At 40.8% G+C, this 13239-nt stretch overlaps 1 protein-coding gene across 1 annotated transcript in view; it reads left to right on the forward strand.

Moving 5' to 3' along the window:
- The first annotated feature begins 325 nt into the window (after positions 1–325).
- Positions 326–13239, forward strand: part of Pramel41 (PRAME like 41) — a 43115-nt gene continuing 30201 nt past the window's right edge. The window contains exons 1-2 of the mRNA XM_017321257.1: positions 326–493; positions 9511–9685. The gene's annotated coding sequence lies outside the window, so the exon portion shown is untranslated. The remainder of the gene's footprint in view (positions 494–9510; positions 9686–13239) is intronic.

The raw sequence follows: 13239 nt of genomic DNA on the forward strand, positions 1-13239 counted from the left end.
TGATGGAGCAGAGACTCTCTCTGGTTTAAGAGCTTTATTATAGAAATGCAGGGAGAGAGAAGGGAGAGAGAGAGAGAGAGAGAGAGAGCAAGCAAGAGAGAGAGAGAGAAGAGAAAGAGGGAGAGAGAAGAGGAGAGAAGACAAAGAGAGGGGAGAGAGAGGGTGAGAATGAAGGGTAAGAAGTAAGAGCATAAGAGTAAGAGAGAGTGAGTTGTGGGCTGAACACCTCTTTTATGGTCTTTACTGTTGCTAGGTAACTGTGTAGGAGTTGAGCATGAAGGTCAGAAGCTTGGGCCATTGTCTATGTCACTACTGACCATGCTTCTCTTGTGGGGGCTGTGGTGGGCGGTAACTTAGGGAGGGGTCAGAGTTCCAGGACCATGAGGGAATGCCTAACATGTCATGAAGGTGAATTATGACCATCGGGGTTCAGACCTCAGCTCAACTGGATACTAGCCTGCAATTTCCCACAGTGACATCCTCATTGAGTCCTGTGAGTCTCTCCCATTTTTCTATCTACCTTTCATTCACTTGCTTTTTTTTTTCTTTTTTTATTGTTTTTTATTAGGTATTTTCCTCATTTACATTTCCAATGCTATCCCAAAAGTCCCCCATACCCTCTCTCGCACTCCCCTTACCATCCACTCCCACTTTTTGAACCTGGCGTTCCCCTGTACTGGGGCATATAAAGTTTGTCCAATGGGCCTCTCTTTCCAGTGATGGCCGACTAGGCCATGTTTTGATACATATGCAGCTAGAGACAAGAGCTCCAGGGTACTGGTTAGTTTATAATGTTGTTCCACCTATAGTGTTGCAAATCCCTTTAGCTCCTTGGGTACTTTCTCTAGCTCCTCCATTGGGGGCCCTGTAATCCATCCAATAGCTGACTGTGAGCATCCACTTATGTGTTTGCTAGGCCCGGCATAGTCTCACAAGAGACAGCTATATCAGGGTCATTTCCACAAAATCTTGCTAGTGTATACAATGGTGTCAGCCTTTGCAGGCTGATTATGGGATGGGTCCCTGGATATGGCAGTCTCAAGATGGTCCATTCTTTTGTCTCAGCTCCAATCTTTGTCTCTGTAACTCCTTCCATGGGTGTTTTGTTCCCAATTCTAATAAGGGGCAAAGAGTCCACACTTTGGTCTTTCTTCTTCTTGAGTTTCATGTATTTTGCAAATTGTATCTTATATCTTGGGTATTCTAAGTTTCTGGGATAATATCCATATATCAGTGAGTACATATCATTTGAGTTCTTTTGTGATTGGGTTACCTCACTCAGGATAATGCCATCCAGGTCCAACCATTTGCCTAGGAATTTCATAAATTCATTCTTTTTAATAGCTGAGTAGTAGTCCATTGTGTAAATGTACCACAATTTTTTTATCCATTCCTCTGTTGAGGGACATCTGGGTTATTTCCAGTTCGGGCTATTATAAATAGGTCTGCTATGAACATAGTGGAGCATGTGTCTTTCTTGCTAGTTGGAATATCTTCTGCCGAGAGATTAATTCATCAGATGAACACAGATTCTGACTCTTCTCTTAAGTATCATTCTGAAGACTAAAATTCCTCTTGTGCTTAAAATTCAGCTGGGAATGAATGCTCCCAGAAGAACTCTTTTCCTGCTACTCTCTGGGCCTGCTACCCAACAGGAGGCTAGAGATTAACCTCAGCTTTACTATTTACATTTAAATAAAGTACCTGGACTTTCCCAAAAGAATTTCTGCTTTCCTACTTTCTCACTGTCGAGATTTTGTGTTTCAAGCAGGTTAATCAACATTCTCCAGCCAGATCAGCAGATGTACATCCCCGCCCCCTAGAGCGCACAGGTGGCAGCTGTTACTTCAGTCCCAGGACATTCCAGCACGTGGCTTTCAGTCTAAGTTAAAAATTAGGTTTACCAAGAGGGCTAGAAAAGTAGATATTTCTAATATTAATAGAGATTAGTTTTTATTTTGATAGATGGGTTTAGTCCCTTAGCTGACCTCTGGCTTTTCACCCTTGCTGTTACTGCAAGGTGTCCTTAGTTCCTCAGGCTGTGGAAAATACAGGGATGAGGAGAAACGACTTCCAGCTCCTATTTTAGCCACAAATCGTGGTGTTACTAATAACATAATTCTTGCCTAGGCCTTGCTAAATCTGAGGTTGATAATTCTCCTTTAGGAGCTACACAGTACTCAGAACTGTGCATACTATTTCGTAATCATACGAATATAGTATGGGTATCGCTTGGTGCAGAGAACTACTGCAGGGACAAGTCCAGCTTGACCATTTCTGATTTTCCTGTGGGTTATACCCGGTTTAAAAAGGAGGTTGATATCTAATAAACAAAAAATATCTATGGCTCTGCCTCCCCTCCCCAAAACATACCAAGAGCCACAGGTGTGGGTCGTGACAGCACCCATGGGAGGAATCCTGTCAATGTCCACCCAAGCCAAGGTTAAAAGCCCACTCATCTATGGATGAGAAAATCTTTTGATCACCTCAGTTAAGCGTTGCCTTATTTAACTTAATTAATGGGGGGAGAGAGGTTGGAGACCATACTGTCTTCACTGCCTCCCACCCCAATATAAAAAGCCAATTGGCCTTGTACTATGGAGCCGGTCATACACCTCCTCCCTGTTTCCCGCCTGTCATCCAAAAGTGTGGAGGAATATCAACTAAGTGTTATTCTTAATAAAGTGTATTTCAAATTTGTTCAGCCAAACTTAGCCAGGGTTCCAACGCCTTGCTTAAAATTCAACTAGGAAGTTACCTATTCAGTACTAATTAGCATTATAAAGTCAGAGCCTACAGCTCCAGGCTTTTCTGTTAGTTATTTACTAGGATAGAAAGGACAGTCTTAGCCAGATACAGTTTACCATAAAAAAAGTTAGGGAATCCCACTAAGACAGGTTTTTTTCTTTAGCCCTAAAATTCAGGCAAAACTACAGAGCATAAATAAATTTTTTGCCTTAGGCCATCTTTTTCTTTTTTTTCTTTTTTTGTTAACAAAAGGGAGGAGATGTAGTCTCCCCTCCCCCAGCCTGAAACCTGTTTGCTCAGGGGTGGAGCTTCCCATTCAATTGTTCTGCCATGCCCACTGCTGGAACCTGCCTCTTTGCTGTTTGGAGCCGTGCACGTGGTCACCCTGCTATTGGACTCCAAGATTAATTGTGGAGAATCGGGCCCCCTTCCCCTGCTTTATAATTGCATGCAGAACAGTAAAATTGAGCTTTGATCAGAATGCCTGTCTTAGCTGCATTTCTTTATCTTGCCACCTAGCCCCTCTTCTCTTCCAGGTTTCCAAAATGCCTTTCCAGGCTAGAACCCATGTTGTGATCTACTGGCCGGACAGAACAGATATATACCCAAGGGAGGTATTGCAGGTTCCTCCTGCAGTACTATGTCCAATTTTCTGAGGAACCACCAGACTAACTTTCAGAGTGGTTATACAAGCTTGTAATCCCACCAACAATGGGGGAGTGTTCCTCTTTCTCCACATCCTTGCCAGCATCTGCTGTTACCTGAAATTTTTATGTTAGCTGTTCTGACTGGTGTGAGATGGAATCTCGGGGTTGTTTTGACTTGCATTTCTCTGATGATTAAGGATACTGCTCATTTTTTCAGGTGTTTCTCAGCCATTCGGTATTCCACAGGTGAGAATTCTTTGTTTAGCTCTGTACCCCATTTTTAATGGGATTATTTGATTTTCTGGAGTCCACCCTCTTCAGTTCTTTATATATATTGGATATTAGCCCCCTATCTGATTTAGGATAGGTAAAGATCCTTTCCCAATCTGTTGGTGGCCTTTTTGTCTTATTGACAGTGTCTTTTGCCTTACAGAAGCTTTGCAGTTTCATGGCGTCCCATTTGTTGACTCTTGATCTTACAGCACAAGCCATTGCTCTTCTATTCAGGAATTTTTCCCCTGTGCCAATATCTTCGAGGCTTTTCCCCACTTTTTCCTCTATAAGTTTCAGCGTCTCTGGTTTTATGTGGAGCTCCTTGATCCACTTAGATTTGACCTTAGTACAAGGAGATAGGAATAATCAATTCACATTCTTCTAAATGATAACCACCAGTTGTGCCAGCACCATTTGTTGAAAAGGCTGTCTTTTTTTCACTGGATGGTTTTATCTCCTTCGTCAAAAATCAAGTGACCATAGGTGTGTGGGTTCATTTCTGGGTCTTCAATTCTATTCCATTGGTCTACCTGTCTGTCACTATACCAGTACCATGCAGTTTTTATCACAATTGCTCTGTAGTACAGCTTTAGGTCAGGCACGGTGATTCCACCAGATATTCTTTTATCCTTGAGAAGAGTTTTTGCTATCCTAGGTTTTTTGTATTTCAGATGAATTTTCAGATTGCTTTTTCTAATTCATTGAAGAATTGAGTTGGAATTTTGATGGGGATTGCAATGAATCTGTAGATTGCTTTTGGCAAGATAGCCATTTTTACAATGTTGATCCTGCCAATCCATGAGCATGGGAAATGTTTCCATCCTCTGAGATCTTCTTTAATTTCTTTCCTCAGAGACTTGAAGTACTTATCATACAGACCTTTCACTTCCTTAGTTAGAGTCACACCAAGGTATTTTTTATTATTTGTGACTATTGAGAAGGGTGTTGTTTCCCTAATTTCTTTCTCAGCCTGCTTATTCTTTGTGTAGAGAAAGGCCATTGACTTGTTTGAGTTAATTTTATATCCAGCTACTTCATTGAAGCTTTTTATCAGGTTTAGGAGTTCTCTGGCAGAATTTTTGGGGTCACTTATATATACTATCATGTCATCTGCAAAAAGTGATATTTTGACTTCTTCTTTTCCAATTTGTATCCCGTTGATCTCCTTTTGTTGTTGAATTGCTTTGGCTAGGACTTCAAGTACAAAGTTGAATAGGTAGGGAGAAAGTGGGCAGACTTGTCTAATCCCTGATGTTAGTGGGATTGCTTTCAGCTTCTCCCCATTTACTTTAATGTTGGCAACTGGTTTGCTGTAGATTGCTTTTGTCATGTTTAGGTATGGGCCTTGAATTCCTGATCTTTCCAAGAGTTTTATCATGAATGGGTGTTGGATTTTGTCAAATGCTTTCTCATAGTCTAAGGAGATGATTATGTGTTTTTTGTCTTTGAGTTTGTTTATATAATGGATTAAGTTGATGGATTTATGTATATTAAACCATCCCTGCATCCGTGGAAATAAAATCTACTTGGTCAGGATGGATGATTGTTTTAAAGTGTTCTTGGGTTCGGTTAGCTCGAATTTTATTGAGTATTTTTGCATCGATATTCATAACAGAAATTGGTCTGAAGTTCTCTATCTGGTCTGATAGAATTCTGCCCTAAACCCATCTGGTCCTGGGCTTTTTTTGTTTGGGAGACGATTAATGACTACTGCTAAATTTTTAGGGGATATAGGACTGTTTAGATCATTAACTTGATCCTGGTTTAACTTTGGTACCTGGTATCTGTCTAAAATTTGTCCATTTCATCCAGGTTTTCCTGTTTTGTTGAGTATAGCCTTTTATAAACAGATCTGATGTGTTTTTGATTTTTTCAGGATTTGTTGTTATGTCTCCCTTTTCATTTCTGATTTTGTTAATTAGGATGCTGTCCCTGTGCCCTCTCATTAGTCTGGGTAAGGGTTTATCTATCTTGTTGATTTTCTCAAAGAACCAGCTCCTTGTTTGGTTGATTTTTTGAATAGTTCTTCTTGTTTCCACTTGGTTGATTTCGCCCCTGAATTTGATTAATTCCTGTCATCTACACCTTTGTGGTGAATTTCCTTCCTTTTTCTCTAGAGCTTTTAGGTGTGTTGTCAAGCTGCCAGTGTGTACTCTCTCTAGTTTCATTTCGGAGGCACTCAGAGCTATGAGTTTTCCTCTCAGAAATGCTTTTATTCTGTCCCATAACATGGGGTATGTATGGGCTTCATTTTCATTAAACTCTAAAAAGTCTTTAATTTCTTTCTTTATTCCTTCCTTGACAAAGGTATCATTGAGAAGAGTGTTGTTCAGTTTCCACGTGAATGTTGGCTTTCTATTATTTATGTTGTTATTGAAGATCAGCCTTAGTCCATGGTGATCTAACAGGATGCTTGGGACAATTTCAATGTTTTTGTATCTTTTGAGGCCTTTTTTATGACCAATTATATGATCAATTTTGGAGAAGGTACCATGAGGTGCTGAGAAGAAAGTATATCCTTTTGTTTTAGGAAAAAATGTGCTGTAGATATCTGTTAAATCCATTTGTTTCACCACTTCTGTTAGTTTCACTGTGTCCCTGTTTAGTTTCTGTTTCCACGATCTTTCCATTGATGAAAGTGGTGTGTTGAAGTCTCCCACTATTATTGAGTGAGGTGCAATGTGTGTTTGAGCTTTACTAAAGTTTCTTTAATGAATGTGGCTGCCCTTGCATTTGGAGCATAGATACTCAGAATTGAGAGTTCTCCTTGGAAGACTTTACATTTGATGAGTATGAAGTGTCCTTCCTTGTCTTTTTTGATAACTTTGGGTTGGAAATTGATTTTATTAGATATTAGAATGCCTATTCCAGATTGTTTCTTCAGACCATTTGCTTGGAAAATTGTTTTCTAGCCTTTTATTCTGAGGTAGTGTCTGTCTTTTTCCCTCAGATGGGTTTCCTGTAGGCAGGAAAATGTTGGGTCCTTTTTGTGTAGCCAGTCTGTTACTCTATGTTTTTTATTGGGAAATTGAGTTCATTGATATTAAGATGTATTAAGGTAAAGTAATTGTTGCTTACTATTATTTTTGTTGTTAGAGTTGGAATTCTGTTCTTGTGTCTTTCTTTTTTACGTTTGTTGAAGGATTACTTTCTTGCTTTATGTAGGGCGTGGTTTCTGTCCTTGTATTTTTTTTCTGTTATTATCCTTTGAAGGGCTGGATTCGTGGAAAGATAATGTGTGAATTTGGTTTTTTCCTGGAATACTTTGATTTCTCCATCTATGGTAATTGAGAGTTTGGCTGGGTATAGTAGCCTGGGCTGGCATTTGTGTTCTCTTAGTGTCTGTATAACATCTGTCCAGCATCTTCTGGCTTTCATAGTCTCTGGTGAAAAGTCTGGTGTAATTTTGTTAGGCCTGCCTTTATATGTTACTTGGCCTTTTTCCCTTACAGCTTTTAATATTCTATGTTTATTTAGTGCATTTGTTGTTCTGATTATTATGTGTCGGGAGGAATTTCTTTTCTGGTCCAGTCTATTTGGAGGTCTGTAGACTTCTTTTATGTTCATGAGCGTGTCTTTTTTAGATTTGGGAAATTTTCTCCTATTATTTTGTTGAAGATATTTGCTGGCCCTTTAAGTTGAAAATCTTCATTCTCATATACTCCTATTATCTGTAGGTTTGGTGTTCTCATTGTGTCCCGGATTTTCTGGATATTTCGATTTAGGATTCTTTTGCATTTTGCATTTTCTTTGGTTGTTGTGCAGATGTTCTCTATGGAATCTTCTGCACATAAGATTCTCTCTTCCATCTCTTGTATTCTGTTGCTGATGCTCTCATCCATGATTCCTGATTTCTTTCCTAGGGTTTCTATCTCCAGTGTTGCCTCATTTTGTGTTTTCTTTATTGTGTCTACTTCCCTTTTTAGGTCTAGTATGGTTTTGTTCATTTCCATCACCTGTTTGGATGTGTTTTCCTGTTTTTCTTCAAGGACTTCTACCAGTTTGGTTGTGTTTTCCTGTTTTTCTTTAAGGACTTGTAACTCTTTAGCATATTCTCCTGCAGTACTTTAACTGAGCTATTAAAGTTCTTCTTGGTGTCCTCTACCATCATCATGAGATATGCTTTTAAATCCAGGTCTAGCTTTTCAGGTGTGTTGGGGTGCCCAGGGCTGGACAAGTTGGGAGTGCTGCGTTTTGATGTTGGTGATTGGTCTTGGTTTCTGTTAGTAAGATTCTTACGTTTGCCTTTCTTCATCTGGTATTCTCTGGACATATTTGTTATAGTTGTCTCTGGTTAGAGCTTGTTGATGTCGTGATTCTGTTAGCCCTCATCAGCAGACCTGGGAGACTAGCTCTCTCCTGAGTTTCAGTAGTCAGAGCACTCTCTGCAGGCAAGCTCTCCTTTTATAGGGAAGGTGCCCAGATATCTGGCGTTTGAACCTGCCTACTGGCAGAAGTTGTGTTCTACTCACCAGAAGTCCTAAGATCAAGTAGAGAGTCCTCTAGTGACCTTGGGGGTGTCCGCTGACTTCATGCCTAAGGTGACCAGGTCCTGGCGCCAAAAGGAAGGAACTTGTGACCCTGGTCAGGCCGCATTTTCTGTTTCCCTAATTAATGCTGTCTCAGGTCCAGCGCTATTAGATTGGAACAGAACTTGTGTTCCATTCACCAGGGGGTCCTAAGATACTGTAGAGAGTCCTCTGGGGACCTTGGGGTTGTCTGCCAACTCTGCGCCCCCTTGAATATTTTTTATGCAGAGCACATCACTGAATTGGAGTTGAATTGAACCCTGTTAGAGTTGGCATATTTTGTTCACTACTTTGGGCAGCTGTGAAATCTTTGAAAAGTCTTCCTGGTATCCCTTCCTGGTATCACCTTTCCTATTTTCAATAGAACAAGAGTCAGAGAAGCCAAGTGTATCAACAAGTTTACTTCTCAGTTCTTCTTATTCAACTGTCTCCAGCAACTTTTCATGTTCTGCGTCCATTTTTTCATATCCCAGATGAATCAGGTCCTACGGTAGGCCATAATGGAGAGCTGGTTCAGCTATCAGAGCAAGTCTGTCTGTCTTATCATAAGGATTAGTGGTACATGATGCCAGCCAGCCACTAGGAACAAACATTTAGAGACCAATAAGAATCAGAAAGTTATGTCTTGTTTCTATGTACACTGAGATAAACAAGGGAAATTTTACAAGGTAAATCAGTGTCTCAGATGAGAACTCCTGATGGAGAGAAGCGATTGGGTGTAAATAGTAGGTTAGAGCTAGTAAAAATTAGTTGTAATTGAAATCATTCCCACAGAATCAAATGGAAAGGGAAGAGAAAGGGGAGACTGTAGTGAGGAGTAAGGGTACTCATTGGCACATTGTGAACATGGGTTATATGGTCTGAACTATGAGAGTAGCCTTCTATATTTACCCAGTTTCCATGAGTGAAATATTTTGAGCCCAAGTAGCACTGAGTGCATGGGATAGGAGGTAGAGCTTGGGCTGTAAATGAGAGCAAGCATGACTGCAGTGGGAATGAAAGTATGCAGATTCAGTGAACACACAGCAAATATTGGGATCCTGTCAAAAATTTCATGGGATGGAAATTTCTTCTGAGTGCTTTCTGGGCTTAAGGAATGAATTGATTTTTAGCTTGAGAGTGAGGACAGGAGATGAATTGTGGGGTTGAATGGACTGAACAGGTTCCAATAGAAAGTATCATAAATGATGTCCTTGATCATTTAGTCAAACTGAACTTGGGGCACGCACCTGGTTCTTTCTACTCAGTATATCCCTGCCAAACCTCTACAAGACCATTTGACTGAACTAACTCTCTGTCTCCTTTAACCCTAGGTTCCTTGTGACACCCTTGAAGACCCTCTCCATTAGTTACTCCCTAATTTCACAGAGAGACCTGGATTCCTTCTCCTGCTGTCAGATCCTCTTTCAGCTAAAACATCTGGGATTGAGAGGTGTGGTTTTACTGGATTTTGATCTTATGGCTCTGAGGTGTCTCCTCATGAAAGTGGTAAGCACTCTTGAGACTCTGGATTTGCAAGGATGTAGGGTGAATGACTCCCAGGTCAATGCCCTCCTACCTGGATTCAAACAATGCACTCAGATCTCCAATGTCAACTTCTACAACAGTGATTTCTCCATGCCCATTGTCTTAGTCAGGGTTTCTATTCCTGCACAAACATCATGACCAAGAAACAAGTTGGGGAGGAAAGGGTTTATTCGGCTTACACTTCCATGCTGCTGTTCATCACCAAAGGAAGTCAGGACTGGAACTCAAACAGGTCAGGGAGCAGGAGCTGATGCAGAGGCCATGGAGGGATGTTCTTTACTGGCTTGCCTCACCTGGCTTGCTCAGCCTGCTTTCTTATAGAACCAAGACTACCAGCCCTGAGATGGTCCCACCCACAAGGGGCCTTTCCCCCTTGATCACTAATTGAGAAAATGCCTTACAGTTGGATCTCATGGAGGCATTTCCTCAACTGTAGCTCCTTTCTCTGTGATAACTCCAGCTGTGTCAAGTTGACACAAAACTAGCCAGTACACCCATCCTGAAGGACCTTTCGCATCAACAGCCAACTGGACCAAGATGAATGTGAAACAATACACTGCCCCTCTGGAGTGCTATGATGTATTGGCTCAGGAGCCCATAGATACACTCAGGGCAAAAAGGCAGCCCAAGAAGAGTTCATTTGTTACAGATATATGCCATACATGTGGTGAGTGCTGTGTCTAACACCAGGTGTTCAGACGTTGTTGTTGTTGTTGGCAGCAAATTGGGAAATATGAGTTCTGGATTTGAATAAACAATAGGCTTGATATACATCTTTCATCTGGGGACCTAGGAGCCCATGGTTTCTGATACTGCTCAGATGGTTGGAAACATAAGGATGTACAGTGACTGGTGTCTTGGAGACTGAGCTTGACATGGAGGAACAGTTGGAAGGGTGGAGGGAACAGGGGCCAATTGGAGTCAGAAACACAGTTTGGCATTGATACCTGGCTTCTCCCCAGACAAACTAACTAGATGCTTAGTTCTATACTTATAAACCTGGATGTTCTCTCTGTGTGGTCTTTGACTGTTACCAACCTCACTATCTGGTTCAGAGTCAGAAAGGTTAGATGGGCCCAGGAATGGAAAACACTGGTATTTCATGGGAAGAAAAAGTCTGTTTGAAATTGGAAATGTAGTGACAGACAAGTAGACCAATGGAACAGAATTGAAGACCCAGAGATGAATCCACACACCTATGGTCACTTGATCTTTGTCAAGGGAGCTAAAACCATCCAGTGGAAAAAAGACAGCCTTTTCAACAAATGGTACTGGCACAACTGGCAGTTATCATGTAGAAGAATGCAAATTGATCCGTTTCTATCTCCTTGTACTAAGGTCAAATCTAAGTGGATTAAGGAACTCCACATAAAACCGGACACACTGAAACTTATAGAGGAGAAAGTAGGGAAAAGCCTCGAAGATATGGGTACAGGGGAAAAATTCCTGAATAGAACAACAATGGCTTGTGCTGTAAGATCAAGAATCGATAAATGGGACCTCATAAAATTGCAAAGCTTCTGCAAATCAAAAGACAACATCAATAAGACAAAAAGGCCACCAACAGATTGGGAAAGGATCTTTACCTATCCCAAATCGGATAGGGGACTAATATCCAATATATATAAAGAACTCAAGAAGGTGGACTCCAGAAAGTCAAATAACCCCATGAAAAATGGGGCTCAGAGCTGAACAAAGAATTCTCACCTGAGGAATATCGAATGGCAGAGAAGCACCTGAAAAAATGTTCAACATCCTTAATCATCAGGGAAATACAGATCAAAACAACACTGAGATTCCACTTCACTCCAGTCAGAATGGCTAAGATCAAAAACTCAGGTGACAGCAGATGCTGGCGAGGATGTGGAGAAAGGGGAATACTCCTCTATTTTTGGTGGGATTGCAAGCTTGTACATCTACTCTGGAAATCAGTCTGACCATTCCTCAGAAAATTGGACATAGTACTACAGGAGAATCCCACAATACCTCTCCTGGACATATATCCAGAAAATGTCCCAACTGGTAAGAAGAACACATGCTCCACTATGTTCATAGCAGCCTTGTTTATAATAGCCAGAAGCTGGAAAGAACCCAGATGCCCCTCAACAGATGAATGGATACAGAAAATGTGGTACATTTACACAATGGAATACTACTCAGCTATTAAAAAATGAATTTATGAAATTCCTAGGCAAATGGATGGACCTGGACGGTATCATCCTGAGTGAAGTAACCCAATCACAAAGGAACTCGCACAATATGTACTCACTGATAAGTGGATATTAGCCCAGAAACTTAGGATACCCAAGATATAAGATACAACTTGGCAAACACATGAAATTCAAGAAGAACGAAGACCAAAATGTGGACCCTTTACCCTTTCTTAGAAATGGGAACAAAACACCCATGGAAGGAGTTACAGAGACAAAATTTGGAGCTGTGAGGAAAGGATGGACCATCTAGTGATTGCCTTATGCAGGGATCCATCCCATAATCAGCTTCCAAATGCTGACACCATTGCATACACTAGCAAGATTTTGCTGAAAGGACCCAGATATAGCTCTCTTGTGAGACTATGCCGGGGCCTAGCAAACACAGTAGTGGATGATCACAGTCAGCTATTGGATGGGTGACACGGCCTCCAATGGAGGAGCTAGAGAAATTACCCAAGGAGCTAAAGGGAACTGCAACCCTATAGTTGGAACAACAATATGAACTAACCAGTACTCGGGAGCTCTTGTCTTTAGCTGCATATGTATCAAAAGATGGCCTAGTCGGCCATCACTGCAAAGAGAGGTCCATTGGACTTGCAAACTTTATATGCCCCAGTACAAGGGAATGCCAGGGCCAAAAAGGGGGAATGGGTGGGTAGGGGATTGGGGGGTGGGTATGGGGGACCTTTGGGATAGCATTGAAAATGTAAACGAGGAAAATACCTAATTTAAAAAAAAAAAAGAGTATTGTTGTGGAAAGAACACACACACAAAAAAAAAGAAATTGGAAATGTATAAAATGAAACTTTTCTTGACACTTATTTCCCTTGTACTTTGCCTGGGTTACATGTACAACCCTCCTGGGTGGCTGATCAGTTATGTGCACAAAATATTTAAACAATTTGAGCTACATAGTCACACCTCCTATGAAGGAAGATTAAAAGGATCACAATTAATATCTAGTACATTCAGATTTCAAGGCACCTTGGACTCAACCGAGATGCCTAAAGGAAAGAAGACAACATAGGGCAAAGTAAACAGGATTTCCAGTCTGGCTTTGTAATCTTGATCTTTTTATCATGCTTTAATGAAGTGACTACTGGAACCTCTTTATCCATCCATTATGCCACATGTCTCTAAAGCCTTATTCCAGTGGACTCCAAAACTCTATGACACACCAATATTTTATATAAAGGTATCCCATAATATGCAGGTCTCTCCACTACATAAAGCATGTACTTTACAAAACAAATGTACTTTAATTCTTCAGTTGTAATAAAAAAAAGAACAAAAGAAAAAAGA

Source organism: Mus musculus, chromosome 5 (genome assembly GCF_000001635.26).
Source record: "Mus musculus strain C57BL/6J chromosome 5, GRCm38.p6 C57BL/6J".
Classification (NCBI taxonomy): domain Eukaryota; kingdom Metazoa; phylum Chordata; class Mammalia; order Rodentia; family Muridae; genus Mus; species Mus musculus.